This window comes from Ptychodera flava, chromosome 11, assembly GCF_041260155.1.
Source record: "Ptychodera flava strain L36383 chromosome 11, AS_Pfla_20210202, whole genome shotgun sequence".
Lineage (NCBI taxonomy): Eukaryota > Metazoa > Hemichordata > Enteropneusta > Ptychoderidae > Ptychodera > Ptychodera flava.
The window spans coordinates 3,050,189-3,065,545 of NC_091938.1; the positions used below are offsets into that span (position 1 = coordinate 3,050,189).

General features: G+C 37.4%; 1 protein-coding gene across 1 annotated transcript in view; it reads right to left on the reverse strand.

Annotated features, from left to right (window-relative positions):
- LOC139143270 (gamma-aminobutyric acid type B receptor subunit 1-like) overlaps positions 1–8,605 on the reverse strand; it is a 47,202-nt gene extending 38,597 nt beyond the window's left edge. The window contains exon 1 of the mRNA XM_070713466.1: positions 8,463–8,605. The gene's annotated coding sequence lies outside the window, so the exon portion shown is untranslated. The remainder of the gene's footprint in view (positions 1–8,462) is intronic.
- Positions 8,606–15,357: the final 6,752 nt, after the last annotated feature.

Below are 15,357 nucleotides of genomic sequence, written 5' to 3' on the forward strand. Positions count from 1 at the left end.
TAAGCTGAATTGCATCTCAGTTGTAATCACTTGACGGCATAATAATGTTTTGAAATATTCGCTGTCGCGTCTAGTCATACACAGATTGGTCAGGTCTGTTGAAGTAACCAATTATTTCCTCATGTCCCAATATGATTCACTGGCGTTCATTTTTGCGACTGTACGAGTGCATTTCGACAACGACAGGACAAATAACTGGTTAAGACACTTATCTCGTCTGCCGTGCCTGTTGATTCATTTTGACACATGTGGAGTATGAAATTTTCAGAGAAAATCTATTCTAACTTGTTCTCACAGATTCAACACACTGAATAGCGGCCATTTTGAATTTGATGCATCGGTAATTTGTTACCCTCGTCCTTCATTTTGTATACCTATCCCTGATTTTCATTTTTGATTATGAAAGAGGTTGCTTTGGAGTTTCCTTGTTGAAAGATTGATCAAAAGTTGACAACATTCCGATTGGTGCCGCGTATTACCACGAGACCTCAGGAAACTCGATTTTTCGATCGGCTATCATTTCAGAACGAAAATCCTAATTTTTACTTTATTTATTTTTTATTTTATTTGATACACAGATCAACGTGCAAACCCACTAACAGATCTGCGAAACAATAAAAGTCGCAATACAACCATAAAAGTAACACGAAAAGTGACAGTAGACTGTCATAGATACATAGATGACTGCAAAAACACAAATATGCCAAAAGGTAAAAGACACGCCGTTGATGTTGACGCCACAAGAAAAGAAACAGCCATAATTACAAGTGTTTCCTGCCGCTGTGGAAATTTTACACTTGTTGAGGTTACACTTTCTCATTTACTGTGTACGCTCACCAAAGATTCGCCTTCCAGACATGCTGTCTTTGAAGTGAATTGTTACAAGGAAGCCATGGGAATTATCTACACGCATTAAAGTGAAATGTGACGAGCCGTTTGTTCGGTATCTCAAAAACTTCTCCATTTTCGCAGTTTACAGGGTACATTTACAGCTTCAACTGAAAAGCGTACATGGTAATAATCCCGACAGCCAATTCCTGCTTTGATATCGTACGGCTCATTTCCTATCATTGCCGGTTTGATTATTCGAAGGGTCCGAAAACAGCATTTTTTCAAATTCACTAAGCGCACACTATTACCTCTTTTTCCAACGATGAACCGAACAGTGGGTGTCTAAATTTGTTATGATCACGAAAATCATACAAATTACCTTCACCAGACGTGAAAGAAGTGGAATTCTTTGAGTAATATCCAGTTCATAAATATGGTAATTTTCTTTCCAAATGGTCTCCTGACCTTTTTGAAATATGGGAACATGAAAAAGCTATGCTTGTTTCATTTGTGAGGCAAGGGAGTTGTCACAGAAACAGGGAGTTGTCACAGAAACAGGGAGTTGTCACAGAAACAGGGACACAACAAAACTTGCAATAACATCTACCAGCGACGTGTGAAATGTTAACACCTCAATGAAATGGTGGATCCGGTCTTTGTTTGTCAACTGTCGTTTCATAAAGATGAGTTTTATCAATTACGCCTTCTAAACGAAAGAAAACAACCGCTGTGAAACTCTTTCATATTGGAAATCCTCTTTAGATTCACGCTGTGTGGTACAATTGTAAATTTTAAGATACAGAAATATGTGCGGAGTAATCACGGTGAACGTGTATCTAGACATATTCATGACGTCATCAGCCATGCTGTTTTGTATCATTTTCCCTCATAGTTCAGTTGCCTAATTTTTATCGTGCAGACCATATCCTGATTGCATGTTGGGAAAAATTCCCAGATTTGCCCTGTATTAAGCTAAAAAGTTGATGTTAAAATGATGAAGCAACTTTACAGACATATTTAGTTCTGAGAATCGTAGTCGAGTTCTGTGTTCAAGCATATGATTCGCTGAACAGAGTACGATATATATCTATATCTATATCTATATATATAAAAATATATAGAAAAACACACAACTACATCTGAGTGTCTCTGCACAGTAAATTTTTGGGGCTTGAAAAAATGATCCATGTAGGACTTGAACCCACGTCACTCGAATTCAGTTCGGATGCTCTACCAACTGAGCTAACGGATCAGTTCAAGTGGGTTTGACGTGCGCCGTTCTGTTGTCCTTATATATATATATATATATATATATATATATATATATATATATATATATATATATATATATATATATATATATATATATATATATATATATATATATATATATATATATATATATATACAGGTATACAGGTGTCCTTGTAGGAAATAACAGTGCTCCTTGCTAAAAGCATAGTGTTCTAAATAATAAAGAACCTGAAGGAAAAGTAATAATACCAGATATATAAATCTCCACCAAGCAGCAAGACGAACAAGGTTTTAGCAAATCTGTCTTTTTTATTCATTATTTTACCAGTAAATTTCTCTGACAGAAATATCGCATGGATGTCAAATACAGGAAATATTGATATGGAAACGAACACTTAATAATAATATTTCCAACAAATTTATCTACTTTGTAAGGAGTCGACAAGAAAAACGATTACTGATAAAATAGATAGGAACATTTAATTGTTCGTGCTTGTGCATCGGTACCGAAATCATCAAAAATATTAAAAGATCGATTCTGTAGAAAAGATAGTGAATTTCACTTGGCCTGAAAGAAATAATGACAATTGAACTTCTTTTGAAAGTATAGTTTTCTCTTATTCCATACCTTTTAAAGAACGCATTAAGACAGCGTGTTATCTGTCATTTTCGAAAATTGAAGGAGTATATTCAATTAACTTGAAAAGTACTGTACAAATAAATGGTATGACATTCATTATGATATTGATTGTTTACCAAGTTCGAATGCATTAGTCGAGCCCGTCGGGCATGTCGTTTTATTCCGAAGCGATTATCTCTCAGTATCAAAAAACACATTTCACGATCATTAAAGATATTAAAAGCCCTGGAGGTAACATGGTGAAATCGTTTCATATTTTCAGTATATGCTCTGCTGCTCTACGGAAGAAAACCATGTCCGATTTCCAAAACCCTCCCCGTAAGCGATTACACCCTTTCCTAACCCCATCCAAACTTCGTGTATGGGCCAATGTACCGGCAAATATATTGGCCATTTTCCATGACCCCTGTATGACCTCGCTCTCTGATTGTTGCCGTTTGTTCCCGTCCGCCATGACGATTTTAAGCAGTGAAATCATGCTGTTCAACTGTTGTGTTCTAAGTTGTCATAGCAACTCGTGTAAGAACAAATGTGTGCATTTGTATTCACTGCCAAAGCAAAATAAGTTATTGATGTTCAAACGAGAAACGAGACACTCAGACCAGAGTCACAAATCATGAAAATGAAATTTGTAAAGCATCATGTCGTTAAAATTTGATAACGACTATGCCTTGTAATCAGTATTCATAATAGGTATCAATTCAAACTGTGACAATAAACCATTGGAACACGCATAGATGTATACATAATTCGACTTATTACTTACAGGTCAGTAGCTGTAACTTTTGATGGTTTTTCACCACTTTTATTCTCTACGTTTACGAGAGTTTCTTGTCTGCTCGTAGGGATACACAGTGTTGAGATGTCAACTCAACATGTAATCGAGTAGACTACATTGTTGTTTTGTTCAAGTAAATTATGCTTCAGACTGGAATTTAATCGTACATAGTGACAGTGCTTTTTACACATATAACTCTGTGTTGACATGCTAAGGGAGCATTCAGTTATAAAGGCCTGGGAGGTCCGGCAAAATCCAGAGGGTCACCTTAATATGATAACTGCAACGTAGGGCGGAGTTCGTGTAGTTTTGAAACAGCATGGGGGTCCACTTGATTTTCGTAAGTATCCATCCCGTCAAAAAGCAGTTTCAAAGTACAAAACTATTCTGGGAATTAAAAATGATTCTCTACATGATTTTATTCTCTGAAGTCATTTCACTATTATCTGAATAAAAGTATATGTTTTATCTGTCACTTGGAGATCTTGCCTCGGCAATTCTATACGGGCCTGTCTTCTTCTTAATTGAGCTCGCTCAGGGCAAATGAACAATTATGTCTATCAGCCTATGGCTGAGGTAAGGCAATGATTAGGTGCGAGCTATATGTTTAACTGAAACCTGGCATACATTGAAAGGTTCCCCTTGTGCTGTTGCATAGCACTACTGTTGACATCTGACCAGTTTTCAGGAAATAGATTACAAAACTTATTTGGATAAATAAACACAAGGGCTGGAATCTAAATGTAACTTTTCAATGACTTTGTTGTTTATGTCAATGAGCGATAAAGAAGAAATGCATAAATATACCTTTTTTGTATTATAATTCTTGAAAATAAATACAAAATATGTGTATATACTATATAGTAAAGTATACTTCAGGTAGAATTATTGTGCAGTGACAGTGACATATCAGACTCTGATCTTGTTGCCGAGGAAGAGGATGATGATGTTGTAATCCATGAAATTGGCAGCAGCACAAGTGATGAAGAACTTTTGAACTTTACGTGGCACAGTATACAGTGTATTTGAAATCTGGAAGAAGAGCAGAATCTTTGAAAAATATCTTACCACAGATGTTGTATTGTATCCATGCACAGGTAATGGCCAGTGTTATCATTCAAAATTGGATCAACACTTACTCAAGTAGTAGGGGTATTGATTCATGAAATTTTGTCATCTTAAAGGGGGATCATTAATGTTAGGGCAATGGGGAGTTTCACTTTGTTTGACTGATGCACAAGAAGAATTTGTCGGCCCATCATAGCCATAATAACTGAACGCTCTATAAATTGATGGTTTTCAACATGCTCTGGACGTAGAACATGAACTTGTAATTGATGTACATGACAAAAATAGTCAGAAAGTCGTCTACATGTCAGAGCTACAAAAACTGGCTCAAACGGATTTTTCAATTTTTTACCGTCCCATTCACCTGTTATCGGCGACTGTCGATCAGCTTCGACATTAAAACAGCTTGTCTTGTTTTCTTAAAAGTTACGTACCGTGGTGTTTTACTGACAAATTCACGTTAACCTTGATAATATTATACATGTGTATCTGATTGCTTACCACTTGAATAAAATTAACCTCATTAGATTTACCTTCGGCAAATGGTCAAGGGACAGAAACTCAATGATTGAAATGTTAATGTGTCAAATAAAAAGGACTTGGTTCAGGTAACATGCATTTAGGTAAAGTACCGGGACAAGAGTTGATTGAACGATGGTTGATTGCTTTGAATAAAATTTATGTTTGTAAATGTCAGCTCAAACCCATTTATTTCAAATTCTCCGGTCCTTTGCATTGCTTCAAAGAACCTTTTAAAGATTGTCGCCCATCTCAAATTTTTACAAAGTGTTTTGAACTCATTATCATAGGATATATTTTGAAATAGACGAAGTCCCATCATGATAATCTTTATTAAGCTTATGTTCATTATGGTTTGAGCGCAATAGAAGGACACGATTTATGCTGACGTCATCCCCAGAGATCAAGTTTATTTATATTGGCTTTAATAATTGATTTTCCAGCCTTAGTCAATACAATACAACCCTATCTCATGACTGGTGATATATTTATGTACATCAAGGATGTCTAGATAATTGATTTTACAAATCGCTTTCCATGTCTTTGTCATCAGAGGAAAGCGTCACACGGAATGACTCTTCCATTGTGATTTTTTAGTGTGCCTACCAGCCATTGTTTTGATAGCAGTTCCATCCCATTTACAGTAAGATTGTGTTTCAGCAGATCTATTATAGACCATTGTTCGGTCTACACAGCTTTGTTCGATCTGCGTTGTATGGTCTGCCTGTTTTGAGGACTCAGGGTCCTGGTCCGAATAAACTCCCTTGGCAAGTGAAGTTGATCACAGACAAAGTAAGATTTAAAGGGATATAGTCGTCGGAACTGCGCTCAAAGGTCGTATGGGACCCATACGGCCCATGGCAACAATGTATCCAAGGCACAATGGTGATTGATGACAGTTAAAACATGTCTGTCATAATCTATCATCGTATAATTTAAATGTTGCAGCTATGATGATGAGGTGCATCTTGATATCGTGCATGAAATACATTGTTTGTAAACAAGAAACTCGCACAGGCGCAGTTCCGACGACTATATCCCTTTAAGAATTCCAAGATCTGAGTACAAATTCCGAGTACTTCAGTAAAGTTGATGATTTAAATATGGTGCTAGTAAACATCGAGGTTTGAAAGTAAAACATCAAGGAGTGGTTCTCGAACAGACAAAATAACCTATTATTGTAACTATAGTTTTCCGTACATATTGCTAAAAGACTTAACTTACATGTCATGTGTGCATTTCTTTATCATGAACCAAACGATCACATCGTATGTATCAGTGAAATTATAAAAATCGAGATTTGAACACCAAAAAATCAAGGACTGGTTCTTGAACTGACAAATTAACTCATCATTGTATCTAGATCTTCCGTACATAATTCTAAAAGATCGATCTTGCACGCGCGCATTAATATTCATGTTTACATTTTTTCATGATTAACCTAACGACCACATCGTATGTATCAGTAAAATTATAAAAAATGGGGCTGACTCGCAGCGATTCTGAAGATAGTTTGTAAGTAATTGTGATGACGTTTTCATTGCAATACAAAGTCACGTATTGGTCTTTTAAAGAGAAATAATAGTATAAACTAATACACGCTGCGAAATCGTACTGAGTATTTCCTCCAAACTGTGTTCAATGCTTCGGTAGAATGTGCTTCGAGAACAGATATTCGGACTGTCCATCAAATTTTCCACAACCTCTTATTTGCCGCCTGATGCGAGACTCATTTTGAAGCTCTGTATGCTTTGTCAAAGTTTTCACCGTCTTACATCAAGAGAAACTGAAAATTTATCTTTTCCTCTCGAGTTAACACAGGAACAGCAGATCTTTTCAATTTATGTATTGTTATTCCATGGTACTCAATTTTTGACTGTGACCGCGATCTTTATTCTGGATTTTGTAGGCGAATGGGGCAAAGTTTCTTTGAGGAAAATTTGCACAAAATTTTAAGTTCAGATGATGTTATCATTGTCTTTTTTATGCTATTTTTGAAGGTAAGAATAGACATGGTAAATATTTTCAGCAGTGTTACCAATTTGTGCAGTGAGGTCGCCGATGAGATACAGCCATGAATGCAAACATGTACATTACAGTTAGTCTTACGTAGAACCAATCAACAGCCATTCAATGCAAACATGTACATTGCAGTTAGTTTTAAGTAGAGCCAATCAAGTCTCATTGACAGACATATTTCCTCTTGTCAGTTAATCGAAATATTTCCGTCAGTCTGTCTCCTGTAAATTTCAAGGTTTCAAGAAAATCAGAACAAAGCTGAGTCCATCCCAACTACTATTTCGCCTCCAAATAAGTCTTGGTAAATGTTAATATTTTCAGCGTCGCTTACCATTGATTTCAAATCTCTATTTTTGTTTTCTTCAGTTTCGTAGCGATGTTTGATGATGTGCTTTCTTTTCATGATTTTTACTACGCCGTCGCTATTCCTTCCGAGCGTTTACATATTACAAATTGCATGAGCCGTTTAGGGGCATGACGCTATAGAAGCCTTGCTTTTCAAAACATGAAATGATCCGGTAAACGCACAAGAGCCTGGAATGGACTGATAGTGCAGTCAAAATGTAACACAGCAACGAAATTGAGGAAAACAAGCAAGGCTACACTGCTTTCCTTTAACACATTTGCCTGTTCGATATTCAGTTACATGTTAAGAGACCAGACATCTCATATATGTGTTAGCCATTATTGCCCATGTCAAAATTGGCGCCATTGGTAAAATGCAATTGTTAACATTTAGGAATCGAAAATTGACTTACAGCTACCAAAAGTTCCCGCTAAAAGCATGAAATTTTTAGGTATTTTCAATATTTGCTCCTTGGCCTGGCTCTCGCGTTTTCTTTCAGCTCTTTATATGACGAAGAGAGAATTCACTTTCATCTTTTGAATTTTCCTACATGTCTAGTCAGCATTCGTATGAACATATAAACCATTACAACCACCAAATCACCGTTACTACGAAGACAAAGGGCATATTCGAGTCTGTTATCAGAAATCGATATAAAATGTAATCTTTTTTCACGCAGCGCAGAATTCTAATGAACAGAGCATCGTTCGTTCATTTAAAGAACTCTATTTCATTTTACTGCTTTGTACGATATTTCCTCAAAAACTTAAAGCCATGAAATGATAAATAAGTACAAATACACCTTTCTATCTTATGCAAAATTTAAAAGAAATTTGATTCGGCTCTCTGTGGCATTAAAGTGCAAAACCCTGCAGTGATTCGTTTTTTGATTTTTTAAAAGTAGTTGTCGCTACATCAGCCTTCAGTAACCGACACAACAGACTTTCAAAAAATCGTACAATATTAGTGGTATAATGAATTTGTAGTGCTAGCAATCGTGCGCTTACCTGGACAGCGAGGCGATTGTCCTGTTGAACTAGCCAAGCTTAATTCGCTGATATTGTCTCTTCATAAACAGAAGCGAAAACACGTTGAGAGATATGAGCCACAGAGCGTGCAGTTACTAGTGAGACACGACCATTCTATTTTATTTGATCCCACAGCATGTCGAACTGAGTGACGTCATGAACGGCAATTTTACTCATACTAGCACGTGAATGTATTCTTCCGAGCCTGTACATGTGATGAGGTCAACGTAACGAACAAATAAACTGCAAGTTTGCCCAATTTAGTTCTCAGATAACCTTGGAAACTTTTGTTGGAAACCACAGCCACAGAAAGACACTGTGGAGTTTATTTTTGTATAGTGCAGTTTATGATGAGCACTGTCTTGAATATAAAAAATGAAGGGATGAATGAAAAGGTGCCGTTCATTAGTTTCATGTGTCATGATTGCTCGAAGTGTACCTCCATAGTGCTATATACTTTTCATTTGCGTTTTGCGTCGCTAGTGCTGCTCGTTCAGTAAACGTGCAGCCTACGGAAGTCTATCTACTCGTAAACTTGTTTTTTTGGCCATATCAAAAGCGGAGAAGGTTTGAGAAAAGTTTTCTTTTGAAAGTTGCGAACACATGTAAATGTCAAGGATAAAATTAGAAGAACTTACCTACACAAAGTTGCGGGTACGGTTTTGTAACAGAACAGTTCCCCAAATCATCCAAATTTCACGTCCGCTTTTGAATAGGAGAAAGATGGTGCTTGTGTAGTACGTGCTCTTTTGTGAAATATAGAAGTTTGCTACTGTAAAAAAGGAAATGAAAAAAGGGGAAACCCGACGCGTTACAAAAGTCTGCCAGCCTGTGGCAGCCTGTGTACAGGCTGTCCTTTACACCTCCGGAGTTTTAACGACACATACTGTATTGAAACACACGATGATCAAACATGAACCTTCAGGTAACGGGTTTCGATACAGCAACAAAAGTCACGTTTACCTATCTGTTTGTGATCTTATCTCGCACTCTAGTCGTGCATCCTTGCAGTGCTTTTTACATATAATGTAATCGATATATTTGGAAATGATAAACGGTTCACCAATAAATCTGTGTTTAAAGGTAATTAATTTCAAATAGACAAAAATGATCTACTCCGGTAATATAGAGAATTCAGAGATAACCGATCAGTCCTCGGCCGTGTGAACGAAGTACTGGCGATACTTACAGCCACTGTTCTGTTTGTCCATTTAACTTTCTGTAAGTGATCATTGTGAACACAAGAAAGTGTCAATTATATTTAAAGGGATTTATTGGAATTTTTACTGAAATTTTTGCACTATCTTTGTTTCAATATCAAGTGTAGTTTCGTGTTCAAGTCCCAAAGGTATTAAGCTTGTTAACTCCGCCAGTACGTGTATAAAGTGCATAGCTTCACTGTTGACACGTCACTTGTGAATTCTGGTGCGGACAAGCTTTAAGAATTCAAATACCCCCTCCCCTCCCAAAAAAAGAAAACAAAACAAAACAACACAAAAAAAACATCAACAATAAAAGTGCATTTTCATGAGAAGACATGTCATGTATTCATTCCTACTGACATGCAAGTGATTAGATGGACGCGAGTGACTCATAATTTCACCTTTTAAAACCAGGACTGCGGTCAGAAATAGTACAGTATTCTGCAGAAGATAAGTTCAATTTTGATGGCATTCAAACACATATGTACATCCGTCTTGTGTATTGATACTCAACACCATCCGATCTGAAAACGTGTTATGAAGGAATTTGGTACCGAGGTAGCGCCATCCTCCACAGCTTTCACAAAGTATAGTACGAATGCTAATGAACTTCAGAATATCGAAGGCGACATAATTCAATGGTTGCACGTTAATTAGTAATATTGACGAATAATGTAAAATAAAAAGAAACATCTTTAAAAGACAACATTTAGTAGATAGAGATGTGGTTATACAAACATCCTCACCAAATTCAATTGGCAGGGCATCTATAAAAACACAAATATCATTAATATAGACACCCGGATATCAATTATAAGTGGATTCGCAGAAGTGGACATTACCCAGGAATACGGATGGTGTTTTATGAGCTTACGTCGGAGTTTTAACTAGAACTGTGGAACAGCTTTGTTGATGTTTTGATTAAACGTATTTTATTCGTTAATTCATTTCTATTGTGTGATTGAAGCCACGTCTTTAAAATATTGTTTAAAAGCACACGGTTTAAGAGTATCGACCTCTTTGGCACTTCTCTCTTGAACTCTGGTGCCAGCTATTTCTCTTCGTGTCAAGACACATCTAGTCAAACTTGTCTACCTACAAAGACTGTCTAGTTGACTCGAACTTTCACGTCTTCATACTGTCGAGATTTTGAATGGAATGACTTCAGATCCACTCAGCAAGCCCAGATGAGCAATGTAACAAATAAACCTCAAGTGTAACAAATTATTGACCTCCATATTGTATTGAACAGCTGTAAGACTTCAGAATAAGGGAAAAGGGACAAAACAAAAAATCGCAATGTACCGTTTAGATGACTAGGACGTTTTACAATTTACTTGAAATTGTAATAGTTATCGATAACTTCCACCTTTGCAGACAGCTGCCATGAAAACACCTTCATTGACGGGGAGGGGCATGTTTATGTAGAATATATTATCAATTGTGGTTTGCACTAGCAGTACGGTTTTAATATGCACGTGACCTTATATCTTATTTTTATGTGTACCCCATGTGTATAACCAGGCCCAGCTTTCTTGCCAGTCAACCCATAGACCCCATCATCATCATCATCATCATCTTCATCATCATCATTATTATTATTATTATTATTATTATTATTATTATTATTATTGTACTTGGGCCTCAGCCCAAGTACATTTGTTTTCATTCCGTGGGAAAAACTCTGTAAGGTATAACCATTTCTGGCTGAGACCAGGGAGGGCAAAATGTCTTGGCTTCATCTTTCTTGGCACAATAAATGGCGTAATGATGTTAACTGAATGGAAGTGCTGCTCTCAGCCAGTCTTGAATAAGTGAGATGTGAATATTAATGCTTCTCTATTGAGTTTTTGCCACAAAATCTTCTGAATATAATCAAAATGTGCATCGAAATGCAACAATTAATGCACCCTCCGTTTCCTAGGCGATGGCACGACCCTTGCTACACCCACTGGACGAGCCAAAGTGGGAGGGGTAATTTCAGTTTGGTTGAACAGGAGGGCTCGAGACCAGAATTTAACATTTAAACTTGAAACATGTTTAATCGCTGACAAGATGTGGACTAGTCTTAATCAAAGTGAAAGAGTGATAAGGAAAGGTTTTATATCCCGGACACAATGAAAAACATTACGACTGGAAACTGTACTCCCAGTTGAGAATAGTAATGCCCACAGCGATGGAGAACACTTATCCTTGAGCTGAGAAAACCAGACCATCATTTCGAAATAGAGCTGCAGATTCGAGAAGCTCGTTCAAAATAGCTAAGTACACCCCATAAAGGGGTGGTTTCGAGTTTTGAGGGCAAATTTCGCCTCCTTCATATAGAAATCGTACGTTTGTTTTTCCAGGAGAACACACCATTTGACACAAAATTTGCATGTAAAGGGGTCGCCAGTAAGCACGTGGTCAAATCTGGCATAAGAAACAATATGAAATGTTGGGTAAAGCCAGTCCAAAATAAACTGATTTGAACTTTTGTGTTTGTAATTTATACCACTGCAGTAACATTACCTTTTTTTGACAACATCACACAATGTAATACGTTTTGAAACTGAATACTCCGACGTATTCTGTGTCTCCTTTGCTAAAAAATACGGTATGCCGATTACCATGTAAGGAGATGATGACGTCAAGACAGATTTGCAGTGGGTTTGGTCCTGGATGGTGCACGAAGTTTTGTCAAGGTGGCTTGTGTATTTATTTCCTAAATGGGAGAGATTAGGGTCGATCTAAACGAAGGCCGAAGAATGTTATGATACTCTAAGCGAGCTGAACTCTAACGCGAATGGTTGGATAATTTGGAGGATGTCTAGAATGATCTCGTCTCATTAAGATTATTTGGCGGTCAGTATTGAATTTCAACTGCGTCACAGACACAAGTTTGCGAAATGAGTATTCCGTCGAACGGTCAACGAACGATATTTTAGAAATCTGGAGACATGGCATATCGCATTTTTATTAGTATTTTATATTTTACAAAAGATTTAAGAAGCAATGATTTTGTCGAAAATTCTGAAAAAAATATATGAAGATTTGATCGCGAACACATTTTCACGTTGGGGTCAACTAGCCCTGCGTACGATGCTGTGTGTTCCGCTACAGCTAATCGCCCCGCTCACCACAGCCCTGCAAAGACCCGTACGTAGGGTCGGTGACTTCAAATCCATTTTGGGACTTGACGTAAAAAGCCAATTACTGCCGAAATTCAGCGTTCTTGGGCCCAAGTCGTATCCCAGCCTACCTCAGCTACTCGATCGCTTCCAAAAATGACAGTCTTTTATTCACTTCTCGTAAATAACCGTCGATGTCGGCAACTCTCTCGCTAGCCCTGCGTACGATGCTGTGTGTTGCTGTAGCACATAGTATCGTACGCAGGGCTAGGGGTCAACGTGGGGTCGCAGCCATGCTGCCTCAAAACTTATTTCTGTCTGCACTCAAAACTCAAAAATGTCGGATATGAACCTGAAAAATCGATGCAATTTTGTCAAACTTCGGCGAAATTTCAGCCTATAGACAAAATTTCATCCAGGTAAGGTAAATTTACTGAAATTTGATCGACAAATAATCCTGAGCTTGAACGTGACAGCTCGCCTTCTCCGGGAAGTCAAGCATCCAGCTAGCTGCACATATACACAGTTGCCCGTATGGCCAGGTTAATGAGATTGTTTTCAAGCGACGGCGCGGCGGCAGACCGTACGGGGCTCTGGATATGAACCTACCGCCAGTGTAGCTGTAATAACTGTTGCGTTGTTTTTAGTGCCCACGGACGAAGTCCTGGGGGAGCTATAGGTTTGGTCATGTCGGCCGTCCGTCCGTCCGTTCACGCAGATATATCAGACATGCCCTGGTCAATGTCTTTCAAACTTTGCACAAGAATAGTACCCAACCCCATACAGATGCACGTCGATTTGTTTCACAATGCGATCGAATTTGGCCGTGTTAGAGGCCTTTTTAGTTTACACCTCCATAGACTCCCATGTATAAGGCCAAGAAAAATAAAATTTAGTTTCTCATCGTATTCATATTGCCTAAAGGATGCAGTGACACAGTTTTTTGTCCCCACGGATAAAGTCCAGGGGCTTATAGATTGGGTCATATCCGTCCGTGAGTCCATCAGTGAGTCCATCGGTTCACGCAGATATCTCAGACATTTTGACAAAATATCATGTGACCTTGGTGACCTTTGACCTCAAATATACATTATTGTCCATAACTCAGTAACCACAAGTGCTAAACCTTTCATATTTGGTATGATGGGACACCTTATGACGCCACATATTGTACCCATTAATTATGTGCATATCTAATTTTGAGCGAGCCAATAGAGCTAGAGGTCTGATTTTTGGTATATAGGGATAACTTAGCAATATAATTTGTTTGACAAAACGTCACGTGACCTCAATGACCTTTGACCTCAAATATACATTATTGTCCATAACTCAGTAACCACAAGTGCTACACCCTTCATATTTGGTATGATAGGACACCTTATGACACCATATATTGTACCTCATTAATTATGCGCATATCTTATTTTGAGCGAGCCAATAGAGCTAGAGGTCTGATTTTTGGTATATAGGAATAACTTAGCAATACAATTATTATGACAAAATGTGACGTGACCTCAATGACCTTTGACCTCAAATATATATATTTGTCCACAACTCAGTAACCACAAGTGCTACATCCTTCATATTTGGTATGATGGGACACCTTATGACACCACATATTGTACCTCATCAATTATGCGCATATCTAATTTTTAGCGAGCCAATAGAGCTAGAGGTCTGATTTTTGGTATATAGGAATAACTTAGCAATACAATTATTTTGACAAAATGTCACGTGACCTCAATGACCTTTGACCTCAAATAGATATATTTGTCCACAACTCAGTAACCACAAGTGCTACACCCTTCATATTTGGTATGATGGGACACCTTATGACACCACATATTGTACCTCATTAATTATGCACATATCTAATTCTGAGCAAGCCAATAGAGCTGGATGTCCGATTTTTGGTATATAGGGATAACTATAGGGTAGAAATCTAAATATGCCCATCTAAATATTAGACATCTATCATCGAGAACAAAAGAAATTTGCTGTAATTTGAATATTTTAGGAGTTTAAGCAATTTCCACTATAAATAAAGAACCCCTGCCTCAAACTCCACAAAAGTTGCTAGACATATTTTGCCGTTGTCATGCCATTGCTTCGTTTAATAACCAGTTAATCAAATGCCTAATTGACAGGAGGAAATTCAAGACCATATTTGAATAGTAGTATATATTGTTCTCAAAATTACTCTATCACGGCCCAAGTACTCATTGCCTTCAGCAATACTGCCTTGTTATTATTATTATTATTATTAAGGTAGTCTGAGTTACAAAACATGTTGTAATTTACATCAGAGCCCTCACACAGGACATTATACAAATAGAGAACAAGCTATTATAATGCAAGAGAATAAATATAATCACTGGACAAACAGTGAGTACTCATTGATACAATCCATAAACATATTTTGAAATAACGCATATGACAATGGAAAAACTAATTAATCCAGAGGAGAACCATCATTCATATATTTGTCGTGGAGAAAATTACATAACTGAGCTTTAAACTGTGGCAAACTCTCAATGTTTCAAATAGAAAGAGGATTATCAT